The sequence below is a fragment of the Corvus brachyrhynchos genome, unplaced genomic scaffold (assembly GCF_000691975.1).
Source record: "Corvus brachyrhynchos isolate BGI_N302 unplaced genomic scaffold, ASM69197v1 scaffold245, whole genome shotgun sequence".
Classification (NCBI taxonomy): Eukaryota; Metazoa; Chordata; class Aves; order Passeriformes; family Corvidae; genus Corvus; species Corvus brachyrhynchos.
In genome coordinates, this window is record NW_008238988.1 from 3,217,707 (window position 1) to 3,231,685 (window position 13,979).

General features: G+C 46.8%; 1 long non-coding RNA gene across 1 annotated transcript in view; it reads left to right on the top strand.

Annotated features, from left to right (window-relative positions):
* LOC108447824 overlaps positions 1 to 10,330 on the top strand; it is an 11,717-nt gene extending 1,387 nt beyond the window's left edge. Inside the window, exon 2 of the long non-coding RNA XR_001863520.1 lies at positions 7,907 to 10,330. This is a non-coding gene — a long non-coding RNA (uncharacterized LOC108447824). The remainder of the gene's footprint in view (positions 1 to 7,906) is intronic.
* The last annotated feature ends 3,649 nt before the right edge of the window (positions 10,331 to 13,979 follow it).

Here is a 13,979-nt window from a genome sequence, read left to right on the forward strand (position 1 = left end):
TGCCTCCTGCCACATCTTCCACACTGCCAATAATTTGGTAAACCCTGCCCTGCCATCAGCAGTGAACTGAGGGGGCTGCAGAGAAGAAACTGGGGTAGAGGAGCTGGGGGCTTCCAGGCTGCACCATGCTCCCTGTGCCAAGAACGCAGAGCCCCAGCTCCCGCTGCTGAAACCACTGAAGGCTGAGGAAGATGATATTTCCATCTTTTGGAAACTAAACACTGGGAACACGCCTACACAGCCGTTGTCATAATTTCCCGAATTCACTCAGAAGTAAAGAACAGGCAGAGGTCAAACTTTCCCTGGCTTAATAGAAACTCTATCAAAACTTTAACCACTTCCCTGCTGGCAGCTCACAGATCTCCCATTCCCAACAAAGATTCCCGTGCATGATGAACACACACAGGCCTTTGCAGCAGTGAAATCTCTGTTCTCCCCCTTCCCTGTGCGCTCAGGCGACGCAGACAGCGATGTTTCCGACACCGGCGAGGACAAGCAGAGCCGGTTGCATGAGGACCATCTGTGGGGACATGCAATCCTGCAGCCATCCCGCGTCCCATCCGGCTGCAGGCACCCAGCAGAGCCGCTCTGCTGTGCCAGGAGCACACGCGCCAGCCTGGCGCTGCTGCTTCACCCCATCTCACACACACGGGAGAGAAGAGGCAGGAAAGATGGCCTTCCAGGGGGAGCAGATGGGCACCTGTCAGCAGCCATATGTCAGGAGATCAATGCTTTGGATTGTGCATTAACCAAAAAGAAACCAAAAAAAGGAAAATGGGAAAAAACCTCCACCTTCTGTAAGATTTTTAATCACGTGGTCCTCAGATGCTATGTGGAAAAAAAAAATTGGCAGCTCTTCCCTTTTTTTCCTGAGTGAGCAGGAGCGAAGCAGCCTGGTATCCCACACTGATCACAGCACCCCTCAACCTTTTGGAAAAGCAGCAAAGAGGGGTCCGCTTCCCTGAGTTATTTCCCTCTGGAAACAACCATTTCATGGGACGAGAGGGCAGCTACATACAGATGGCCAACCTGGAGAACAGGAGCAACTAATTGGTGAAAGGTTTGAACCCTGCAGCTCAGCACCATCGCTTCCCAAAAGGTCAGGAGTTGATTCAGATCTATAGGTTGATGGTCATAAGGATCCCATGCCCTGAAAGTCGATAGCAGACACAAAGTGTGACACATTAGACAGTGATGGGGTGAAGATGATCAAGTAACTTTATCTTGCCTACCAGACCTCTGTGTGGAGGCTGTTTGCTCCAGCCCAGCTGTCTCCGAGCTCAGGAGCCATACGGCTGGTGGGACTTCAGAGAGGGAGATCAAATTCAGAGACAGCAAAGCAGGCAGTTGTTTGCTTTCCGTGTCCCTGCTCAACTTTTGGCCTCCTACTCTCATAATGAATTTCTGGGAGGTTCTCAACACTGCCTGCTCTTTAGCAGACTGCACTTCCAGCTACAAAAATAGTGCAGACACTAAAACGATCTTCGGGAATCAGATAAGAGCTCCTCCCAGGAGGAAGAAAAAAGGCTTCTTTCTTCTCTTTTCTTTTTTTGCTCTTTGTGTTTAAGGAGGCTGATGTGTTACAAATATAGATCGTGATTTCCATCCCAAAGTGCTTCGCAAGAGCTCGGCTGGCACCTCTGCGCAGAGCTGGCAGCAGGCACTGCTGGGATGAGCTTCGCAGCTTCACAGAGGAGCCACAGCCCACCCCAGCCGCTCACAAAACCTGTCCAAATAACTGCACAGCAGAACTGCAAGAGACCTTCTGGTGTAGACACTACCAAAGATGACAGAAAACACTGTTTTCTGACATTACTTCCTCCTAAAACACAGCTCAGAGAGGAAAATGCATAGGTAAAAGCTGTGTCACATTACAGGTTTCTGTGGTCTTGGACAAGTCATCTATCCCACTCAGTTTTGCCAAGGAAAGCCTTAGGGAGCCCCGCACGCCTCCCCCAGTCTCCAGCTGGTCACCGCACTCCTCCCTTTGCCAGGGTTTGATGGTGACCAGACTCTCCCAAGCCACCTCAGCTCATTAATTCAGGACGAGTGCCCAGTGTTGGGTCAGCGTTCTCCCACCCCTGTGGCTTATATCAGCTTTTGGAGGGATCCCACCAGTCCTGGAGCTGGGGAGAGATAAGCCCTGGGAACATGAGGGTGGGAGAGGGGAGGGAAGGGAGTGTGGGACTTCTGCCAGTCCTTCCCCCCCTTGCTGCTTTTCATGGAAACACATTAGAAACCTTTCTCTTCTCTAAAATGAGAGTTTAGGAACTCCCTTATCTGCGGATCGTTACTGATAAGCACTCTGATATATGTGCTTGGTCGTGCTGTGAACTCCCTGCCCCTTGCTCAAATCCATGTGCACAGGAACAGATACCCACAAGCCCCCAGAAGAGAGCCTTTAAACGCTACATAAACACAGATAAATACAACACAATACATCAAATGGAGCCACAAGAGACCTCCAGTGGCCTCCTAGTTCATCCCCCAAAGGCAGGGTAAAATTACAGTTTATTGCCCAACCCAGTGCTAAAAATATCCATTGGCCCAAATTCCAGTCTTCCTGAGCAACTGCTTCCCTCGACTCTCTCCTTTTCACCCTTCAAAGCTTTTTCTGGAATTGGATGTTCCTCACTGCAGTTTTAGCCCAGACACTTTCCTGTCCCTGGCAGACCCAGGGAATGGTTCATTCCCATGCTGCTCAGAGCGCACATCTGGAGTTGGTTACATCCCCCACTCAGGCTTTGCTACATTTGCATCTCTCCTCTAGACAAGCAGTGGCATTTTGTTCAGGAAAAAACAAAGAGTCAGTGGTTGGTCATAATGCACAAAACAGAGCTGGTGACAGTGCTGGAAGGAGTGGGTGATGTGGTTCATTTGTTGGTGAGCTGTGGTAGAGTAAAAACAGGTCCCAGCAGGGGCAGTGGGGCCAGGCACTAGGAGACCCCAGAGATGTTTTGCAGCACAACTTGTGCCAGCATCCCCTTCCCACCTCTGGGCTGGCACGCATGTGCAAGGCTGTGTTTTGCAGCATTTTTCCATTTTTAATGCTCTTCTAAAGATTTTCCTTGCAAGAGGTCAGAAAGTGAGACATAGTTATAAAATAGTTATAAAACCAGAATGAGCACCAACTGGACCAAACCTACATGCTCCAGCATCGTCTGACAGAGGGCAGGATTAGATGAGATATTGGGAAGAACTTCTTGGCTGTGAGGGTGGGGAGGGCCTGGCACAGGTTGCCCAGGGAAGGTGTGGCTGCCTCATCCCTGGCAGTGTTCCAGGCCACTTGGATGGGGCTTGGAGCAACCTGGGATAGTGGAAGGTGTCCCTATCATGAGAGGGGGGGTTGAAACAAGATGGTGTTGAAGGTCCCTTCCAATCCAAACCATTCCATGATTCCATGATTCTGTGAATATGGCCCTGTTTCATGATTTGTTGTGGTCCTCACTCAATGCTCCCCCTCCTCTGCACATGACAGCACCTTGCAGCATGACTCAGCTCCAGCCACAAAAGCACTCCACCCACACAGCTGCAGCTCCTCCTCTGAAGGCTGGCCATCGCAGGCTCCCCGTGGCTGGGGACAGGACACACGTGCACCCCTCTGCTGCTGCACCCCCTGAGCACATGTGCTCTGCCAGCAGTTTGCACCAACACCTTCCATGGGAATCCTTGATGGGAGAGTTCCTCTCCTCTCACACCTCCTCATTGCATCTCCTCTCACAGAGCACAACAGAACAAAACCTTGCAAGAAGTTGTGTAGCAGGGACAACAGAAGACAAAACATGCTGCATAAATTCCTGGACACTGATGCTGTCTTTTCCCCTTAACACCAGCAAAGACCATTGAGCCTTAACTGTGACGCTGCAATCACCAACATGAAAGAATTTTTTGAGTCCTAACTGAGAGGGAAAACAACACCTCCTGCACAGGTTAGCCAGCCTGTCCCTTACAGAAATTCCCTGAGTTTCTCCCAGCTCGGTAAAAGACAGAAGATGAAATCCCATTTGCAAGTGCCAGGGCCTCAGGTCAGTCTAAACACTCTCCTGGGAGCACCCCGAATCCTCGTCCCTCCCCCAGCCTTGGAGATGCTGATCCACATTTTTGCTTTACTGTTTTTCTTGGCAGCTGTTTTCTTTCTAGTCAAGCTATGGCTGTGTTGCTTTTAGGTACTTAAATTCATATTCTTGATTCATTTCTTCCCTAATCACTTGGGATACTGAGCTTTACAAAGGGGACTATAATTAATCTTCTAGGTTTGTGCATGTGTGATGAAAAAGATGTGATCCGTGACACTTTAATGCCCTAGCTAGCTGCTGTTAGACAATGGAAATTTCTGAGTTATACCCCAAAAAAGCCACACCCAGCTCACAAAGACTCCAGCAGCTGACAAGCATCTTCTCCAAACTATTCAGCGGGAGCATTTTCTTGAGAGCTCTTTCACTTTTGTTGTTGTTTTAAACTTGGCCCCAAATATCAGCTGCAAAACAAAGCCTCAAACTTGTGCAGTTGGTTCGATGAGTTCCAGAAGCTGTTGAATTTCTCACGGCGTTATCAGCGATCTTGGGAGACCCACGGAGGTGAATTTCATACAGCGATTGCTGTTAACGTGCTCCGCTCCCCTCTGACATGCATTCCTCCTCCCACTCCCCTCCAACATGCATTCCTCCTCCCATTCCCCTCTAACATGCATTCCTCGCGATCCCGGCGGTGGTTTGACGGTCAGCATCGCTTCAGACAGCTCCATTCCGTCTCAATCACTCTCTTAGAAGTTAACAACCCTGCGATGGCCAGCGTCGATATTGGCTGCCCATAACAAAGCTATTAGAGTGGCATTTCGGTAGGAAATGGTGGGAATGCTGCACTAATCAGACAGAGTTATAAAAGGTTAATGAAGATGAAAGGAAAGAAAACACGGAGGAAAAGCCCAGGCAGCCAGAGAGATTTTGGCAAGATTTGTTAGCTGCTGCCTAGCCACACACTACTTCCTGCATTTCCCAATCCAGCTGCACATTTCCAGTAGCCTCAGCAAGTCTGTATCGCTGGGAGAAACGCTGAGCTGTGTGGCTGGTCACAGTGGTAACGATTCATGTCCATTATATTGAGCAAAATGTTCAAGCTCCCAAGAGGAGTTTGGGGAGAAAGTTATTTTCATCTAAATACACAGTCCCTGAGGAGGGTGAATTCAGAATTGCTCCAGCTCAGGCTGGAAACGCATAACTGAAGTATTATCCATGTGTTGCTCACCAAAATAAGAGTTCTTTCCAAATCACCTAGGTATTTTTGGAAGGAAAGTTTTTCACTTAGAATTATCAGAGACCTGCAGAGAACGAGCAACCCTCTGGTACTGCTGGGTAGGACAGGATGTTGCCAGGCACTCCTTCAAAGCAGGGGGAAGAAATACCTTCATTTCTTACACCCCTCTCATCAAGGGACAATTCCGACGGTACAGTTGTACTGTAATATCCCGATTTCACACTATGGGACACCACCCCTTCTCCTTAGAGACTATCTAATGCCTTAATAGGTGTCCTCATCCCACTTTGTATTTTTTTACCACACCACTGTTTTATTCACTATGTCTCTCACCACCTAAAATATCCCTTCCTCCTCACCAGCACGTCAGGCTTTCAAATGACTGCGGGCTGTTGCCTAATCTTTCCCCTATTCCTCATCCGATGTCGAGACGGGTGCTTAGCTAAGCTATGCACATAGCTCACTGTCAGCATCGCCACGTCAATCAGCCTCCCCAGCTCCAGCCGCTGCTGGTGCTGTTTTCTGAATTCCTGACACTCGTCACCCTGCCACAGTGCCAAGAAGGGGACAGGGACCTGCTGGGCGGGATCAGACGGGCTCAGCAGAGAGGGACTTGCAGCCAGCCCACCACCCTGCAGTTTTGCTGCTCTGTCCTTGCTGCTCATCCTTCACGTATGATGTTCCACACGGATTTCTCCATGCTTTTTCCAACCTCCCCATCTCATCAATCAGGCTCCTTTTAACCCTGTTGTTTAGCTTATGTATTTCCAAAGCAAGCCTTGATGTCCCTTGCTACTCATTTCTCACAGTTCATCCCAGTTCCACAGTGGCTGCAGCCCAGACTACACAGCATTTAGCACTGAGATCATTTATGAAGGTACCACGTTTGGCCAAATTTACCATCTGACCCAAGAGACACCTCCTGCAGCCCAGCCACACACCCATCCCCCTGTAGTTATGGCTGTGATTACTGATGTTAATTGTACAAATAGGCAAACAGAGCTTACTCCAAACTAACTCAGTCTCCGTACAGCATGGAGACTTTTGGGTCTCCTACATCTCATCCTCTGGGGATTTTTTGGTTGTGACAAACTTTGAGCTGGCTTTCAATTTATGAGAACTGCTGTATTTGTGCCACTTTGAACCTCCTTTATGAATAAACCGCTCTGACAAACCAGAGTTCATGGGGTCCGCAGTCCATGACAGATTTAATTGCAGATTAAAAATCCCAAAGCAGAAATATTACGGGAGACTCAAGATCCTAATTGTTTCCTGCATAAGGCAGGAGCTTAATTTTTATTTTTAAACTCTCAAGTGCTGACTGCCAATATTTTGCTGTGAAAAAGCTGAAGATGCAACTACTGCCTCACTGTGAGCAGGTAGCAACTTCCAGAGTTTAATCTTACACCTTAATTTGTTCTTAATACTCAGATCGTGGCAGCAGCCAGGAGGCATTATCAAGCTAAGTGCTCCTTTGTGTCAATACACAGCGGTAGAAAGATTCCCCGCCCAAATGAGCCGTGATTGTTGTATCTTCTGGAAGAAAGCCACCCTCTCTCTAGTGCCACACTAATGCACTTCTAGCGACAGAACTGATTAGAATTCCTGCTTTGGATTTGCTCAAATCTAGCCTGGTTGGGTTTTTAATCTCTGGGATAAGCTGTGGATAGAGAATTAGCCATTTAGATATAAATGCATCGCTGGGAAACGGTTCACCAGCACCCGCTGCAAAGTGACTTCAGAGTCAGATCTGGCAAGTGCTGCTCGATAATAAAGTGATAACCTGGGGTGTGGGGGCAGAGGGGGATTTTTTGCTTTCAAGAAGCACCAGACATCTTTGCCTGATTCTGTCTCCACTAGCACAGAAATTAGAAGAGTGCTGAGGAATGTGTGCTAAGAGTGAAAATAAGCACCCGCCACTCATCTCAGATTTGAAATGACAGCTGATAGGGGAATTACGGAGTCATCACTGACAAGGGGGGCACAGGGAGTATTGCTTGGGCTGTTTGAGCCTCATGGCTCTTTGGTGCTGTATTTTGATACAGCTGCCCAGTAAAGTCTGGCAGGATGTGTGTCCTTCCCATCTTGGCGAGGCAGACAAGCAGCACTGCGTGTGTGAGAGACATGAGGGTCAGGTTTAATCCAATGGTGAGCTTCTTCCCCTCTGAATCTCCAGTGTCTGACAAGGAGCAGGGCTCCCCAACACACTCTGCTCTTACAAACAGCAAGAAGGTCAAGTATTCTTTCAGAAGGCTTCTTTCTCCAAAGCCAGTATTTTTCCCTTGTAAAAGAGTCTGGCTTAGCCACCTCCCTCTGGTTGTCCATCACATAATGGGAAGTCCTCCTGAGGCAGAGCAGGACTCAGGAGTGACACAACAACACAATGGACTCTGCCACAGCACCCAAGCTCCCTGAACTGCTGGGACCCCTCTCCCACATGCTTATTGCCCCACTTTCTCTAGGGCTTGCCTCGAATTTAGCAGCAGTATAGACACAGACATGCAGACTGCAGCCTGAAGATCTCAGATCCAGAAGCACTGGCCACACTCGGCCTGAAATCAATGTCCTTTCTAATTCTCATGGATGTCAGAAAGATTTATCCAGAGAGATCTTATTTTACAGCCTGTGTCTTCTGGTGTGTTTGTTCTTTCAGCGCTCTGGGTTCAGAAGCTGCTGCATCCTCCCCAGACCCTCTCTCACCCATGCTGGAGAGCTATGAATTATAACAGCCTGCAATGCATTTGGTTACAGTCCTGTCCATCATCTGTGCGTGGCATTAACCCTCTGAAACTCGGTCACCCAGATCTGCATTTCCCAAGCTTTGAATCCTTATCCATAGCTAAAGCCTCTCAGACAGCCGAAGAATGAGGCGCGTACAGCAGCCGGCATTTCTAAAGAAAACTTGATGGCTTTCTGACACCCAACACATACAATTCCCAACAGAGTTATTTGAAGCTAATTCCTCAAAGGCTGAGATGAGAATATCCCCATAAATTATGTTCCTGCTTCATTCCAGACAAGGATGGCATGAATGCATTACATGCAATCCCCCAATTTACAGTATTAAAACCAGCAAGTCAATCAAGGAGACTGAATAAAGTCACTTGAAAGCTGAAATTCATTTTCATCCTCTCTCCATCTGTACTGTAACCTGAAAGGTTGATTTTTGAGGGCATCTTTCATATTTCCACGCACAGCAGGACCCATTCAGCGAGAGAGGAGCCTTCTCCATGGATGCGACATGTGTTGGGTACAGCAGAGCCCCTGCTTGCGGGATTTTGCTGGGGTGCAGGTTTTCAAGGCTGTTATTGAGGCAACTTCCACGGTGTCTCTAGAGACCTTTGGGTTTCCAAGACAGAGAAAAAAACACCACAGGACTGAGGGCACCATGTGCCTGCTGCTGTCTCAGAAAGCCAGGGTTGGTTATCGTGGAGGGCACACACAGAGACACGCAGGCATAAATCTAACCTATAACACTGCTACTGCCAATCTGCTCGCATTAACAGAGAGTTATTTTTAAATCCTGTGTTTTTTGGACACAGTCCTAATGATGAGTTATTTTTAAATGGCACTTTAAAAATATAGGCACATTTCGCGTGCCATTCATGTCAGTTTTAGGGTCTGAAATATCACTGAATTGTACTATAGAGATTATGCAAATTAAAGCCAGATTCAGTGAAAAAGTGCCCAGCTTCTGCACTGCTCAAAATCAGAAGGACTGAAAATACATTTCTGGGAATTTTTACTGCCTTGCAGAAGCTCTGGAGATGTAAAAGTTGGTTATCTGTTGGAAGAGGCAATAGTCCTTCATGTTGGATACTGGGAAAATAAATACCCAGGTGAAGCCAAGGTGAAAACTTTAGCCCAGAACAAATAGAAACCCTGTGTCAGAACCAGGATCTTGAGTCCCACCATGGCTTAACCCCAAAACCATGCTATAAACTGGAACAGACTAAAGAATAAGACTTCAGCATCCTATGTCATGTTATAAATGAGCCGTAGGGCAACTCTACTATGTACTTTTTCATTTATAATGTATTTTAGACGTGCGGTATTTGGCAATTATTGTTTGCACCAAGTTCAAGCCCAGCTGTGGTGAAGCTGCAGTAATTCTCACTGGAATCTCTAGACTTCAAAGGCCCAGGAAGATCGTAACAACTGCCTTGCCTGACCTTCTGCACAAGAGGTACCACAGTTCCTGCCTCAGGTCCATAACTCCTGACTGAGCTATGACCCATCCCCAGGGAAATACGCACACTCAACACAAAGAAGATGGAAAATCCAGCTTGTCCTTGAATTGCTGTTCCAAGGTTAGCTGCCTTCCTTGCTCCAAGCCCTCCAGCTCTAATTGAGCCGACTCTCATTTCAATTGTAACCTCTCCTGCTAACAGGAAGCATCACTGCCCATTAGAAATTTCTTCCATACACAGGTACTCCAAGCCCACAATCACATTGTGTCCTAACCTCTCGGATCAGCTAAACCAGGGGGGTTACTCCATAATAATATATTCACTCCTGGCTGCACTGTAGGTCGGTACACACAAGCATGCTGCTGCTCTGTAATGAGTAGCAGTTACCATAGGTCAGCTGAGGTTCAGCAAATGTCCACACAAATGCCCTTTGCCAAGAGCTAACACAGGATTATCTCTATAACACAGCTCAGGAACGGTGATAAACTCATTTGTATTCTTTTCCTTTCGTCTAATTGCTTTGGAGAGAATAATTCATGAATGAAACGCCCAACTCGAGAAGTGTTAAATGCATTGAGACAGCATCCCAAGTACATTTAAATAAAGTAATATTTACCCATAAGAAAATACAGTGCTGATTTAAACACAGTTTTTAATGATTAAATGCTAAAAATTGTGTTACCGGTTTAAAAACACAGAAAAGAACTCACTTGGGGGAAATAAATTTTCATTTCTATAAAGAAAAGGTTGGGAAAATATTCTTCATCAATGATACATGAGCAATATAATGTTCTGTTCCTCTATTCTACCCGAGAGATCATGTTAATCCTTTTGATTTATGCACAGCTCCTTAACTAATACTGTAATAAATGGTATTGACAATTAAACCCACTTCTGTAAGAAATTCATTGTATTTGCAGCACCCACAGTAAGAAATGCCTTCACGCTTCTGACAGGAGATCTAAATAAAATTAAAGAGCTAAGAACAAAGGCTGTAGAAAAATCAGAAAGGCATAGCTGATAGGGAAATGTGACTTGCTTATAGGGGGGATTTTTGTATGTATCTAAGGCAGTATATTGCACATAAAAAGGGAGGGTTGGTATTCTTCAGTTTAAGCACACAAATCTTCAGTTCTTTTCTTCACAATGCAGAGCTTCCTGAAATACTGACCATCATACAGCACTGGCTTTGAACAGGCTGGCAAAGACCCGAATCAATTTAATCTTATTAAAATACAGAGCATTTTAAAGATATTATCCCCGGTGGCTTACTGATGGCTCAATTGCTGCTACAATCTATGCAAAGGCTTTGAGTGATGAAACTCTGTTAGTTCCTGCCTTGTCTCTCCTTTTCCAAACGGTTTCAGAGGCTACTGCTATCACTGGCTCATCGGTGCTTAAAGGAAATACTTTCAGAAGCAGAACTAGAAATGTCTCCTCTTGCATTACCAGTGTGTAATTAGGGGAAAGCTGCATTCCTTTCAGCTGTACACACAGAGTCACACAAAGCGTTTTCTAGAAATGGACTTAACTAGGGTCAGACAGCAGCAATCAGCAATAACCCACTCTGGAGCACTCAAAGGAATTAATACTGATTACAGGTAATTTAGTCATTCTGAAAAAAATAACAAGAAAAACCCCCACTCTTGTTAGAAACAGGCACCTGGCACAGCAGAGCGCTGCCAGCCTGCCACAAAGAGCCGGCGATTACACCCTGCAGAGCCTGTGCAGCAAATCCACGGAATCAGCAATAGCTCAGGATGAGGCACCAGCCCAGAACCAAGCTCGTGCCACTTAAAAACGGACCTATGATTATTCTCAGGCAACAGTGCCCAAAGCAGCCTAAGGTTTGATTACTAAAAGAACATTATGTCACACAGTTGCACGACGATGATTATAATGGTCCCGGGTTTCCAGTGCTATGGCAACGTCCCGCTGAGTGAGGTGCTTTAGGAAGAGGGAAAATATGGACTATATCATAAAAAATGAACTGCTCTCCTGCTTGGGGAGTGTGGGAGAGGAGCCTGTCATTCCCTTGGTCTGGTGACACTGAGCACACACAGGGCAGCAGTTCAGTGAACACAATCAGCTGGGGAAATTGTCAGCTCACAGGATTTTGAAGTGTCTCCCAGGCAAACTACCTCATAATGAAACCACACTTGCTCTCAGCTAAACTCACAGTCCTGTACCACGGGGCCACCAGCAGCTCCAAGTGAAACCCATGGCAGAGGCTCGGCTTTTTAAAGGCATTTCTTCAGCTGTCCTTCAACAAGCACTCAGCAATTTGTGTTCATACCCTGCTATTTATTAAAGCTGGCTCAGGAAGGGGGAGGATTCAATGCCTGCTTCAAATCAGCCCCCCTAGAAATGCTCATTTTTACTCATAATGGAAATAGAGGATTGCCACTGCCAGGAGGGCATAGCTCAAGTCAGAGTAATCCCTCCTGAAATCAACCTGTGAGGGGATGAAAGAGCAGGAGTTTTTCTGAGAAAAGGTGGGGATTCCCAGCGCAGTCATCATTTCTCTGCTCCATGAAAGACTTTTTAGTCTGCAAGGAGAGGAACAGTTCAGCACAAACAGCATGACAAGGAACAGTGTGGCTGGAACTAGATAATTTTTAAGGTCCCTTCTTACCCAAACCATTCTGTGATTTTTGTGATTCCATACTTGCTCCCAGCACATCATGACATTGCCTGAAAAACTTGCAAAGGAAGGTCCTCTTACAGAAAATGTTCATATTTTACTGTAAACAAATGGCAGTGTTTACAAATGAAGAGTTGCCCAAATGTTTTCAGTCCTTCAGTTTTATTTTCAAAGGGCTGGGACGTTGCAGAAGGCATGTTGCTGTTTCTGAGGAATGCTACCTGCCCTGCTGAGATGTAAATCAAAATTAAAAATGAGGGTGAAGAAATATTTTCAGCCACCCAAGGGATCTCTCCCATTGACTTCTCTCAGAGCTCAATAGTCAGAGAGTGAACAAACATGGACAGAGAAACTGGGGAGATATTTTATCAGGAAAAGTAAGCACAAGCAGCATATGGTTGGCAATTAGATGGTCTGAGGTGTGAAAAATGTGTCTGTGAAGCTAAGGACATCTGTGCTGGGGTCCACTGATCAGCCTGGAGGATGTAACACTTCCAAGTGAGGGGGAATGACAGGAAATTAAGTCCAGAGAGTTTCCTGGCCACACCACTGTCACCTCCACACTCAGAGAATGACCTGACCCAGATTTGAGCAGTCACCTTGGGACAAAGTAATGAGTTACCAGTGATACACAGTGGCAGGTAAAGGCAAAAGCATACCTGTGACTTGTGAGACTAAAAAAATTAAAAAGCAGGTTGTGAGGAAATAGAGTTTATGGTGCTTCAGGTGGAAATATGCTTTGTGGAGCCTCAGAAAAAGGAGTCTTTCTGTATGAGGGCTGCACTCTGCTCATCTTCCCATATTCCAGAAGCCTTAACCCATCTTCTTTGCTGATTTTCATTTGCATTTCAAGGTCAGAGTCAGCCTGTTCAAGTCCTCTGCTGCCACACTCACCCACAGGGTGATTCTGCAGCCAGCGTTCTCACTGCTTTACAGTCCTTAATAAGATTTAGATCACTCCCTACTTTACCTCTGTGAGGACGTGGCAGGTTCTGCTGAGAGGAAATCTTCAAAAGACTCTGCTTAGTGTCATAGGAAAGTTATAGCAACCAGCCAGACCTGGACTGGGCATCTCTGCTGGGCAAGCGGCCCCCGGTTATTCCTCCTCTCTGCTGCTCCATGGGGAAGACCCTGCACTCCTGACACTGCTTTTGCTACAGAAGAGTGCTTGAGAAAACAAGCTGTAGGGTGTCCCAGACCTCCCAGCTCCCAATCCCATGCCTTCCACAAAAATCTGGAATTTCCAGATGCATCCTGAAGCTGCTGCAACATCCTTTTGCAAGACAAGCGTACAAACTCAGATCTGAGGCAGATCAAGGAATCACCCTGCACAGATGCCTCTTTCCAAATACCTGCTGCTATCGTCCAAGTCTTTCAACTGCGTCCAGCGTCCTCCTGGTGATTACCCAAGGCTTTGTTAGACATGCAAATGAGACACTCATCTGGGATCTCCTTAGATGAGGACTTCGGGATGCGCCACTGCCTTGCAGTGACAATGAAAGACTTTTTTTTTTTGCTCATGCTGGAAACTTGCTGAGTGTGCATAGGCGAGCAAGCGCTCAGAAACCAAGGTTTTGAGGAGCTGACAGCATTCCCAAGTGACAGCACACCAGCTCGCCCGTTCAGCAAAACCTTCGTGGAGAGGAGAGAGGAGCAGGCAGGCAGCCAACGGGGATTGCTGCCTCCTGTGCTCATCTTCACCTTCCTTTCATCCTGCAGCCTCACTTGCCCTCCTGAACAAAGCCATAGGCTTCAGTCTCTGGCTGTTTAATCATTATTCCTCTGACCTCCTAAAAGGGCCTTTGGACACAGGTACAGCCCAGAGTAAGGAAGTGCAGTCACCATTTCAGAATTAGCATCCAACACACTCAGCAGTATCTCAAACACCAGAT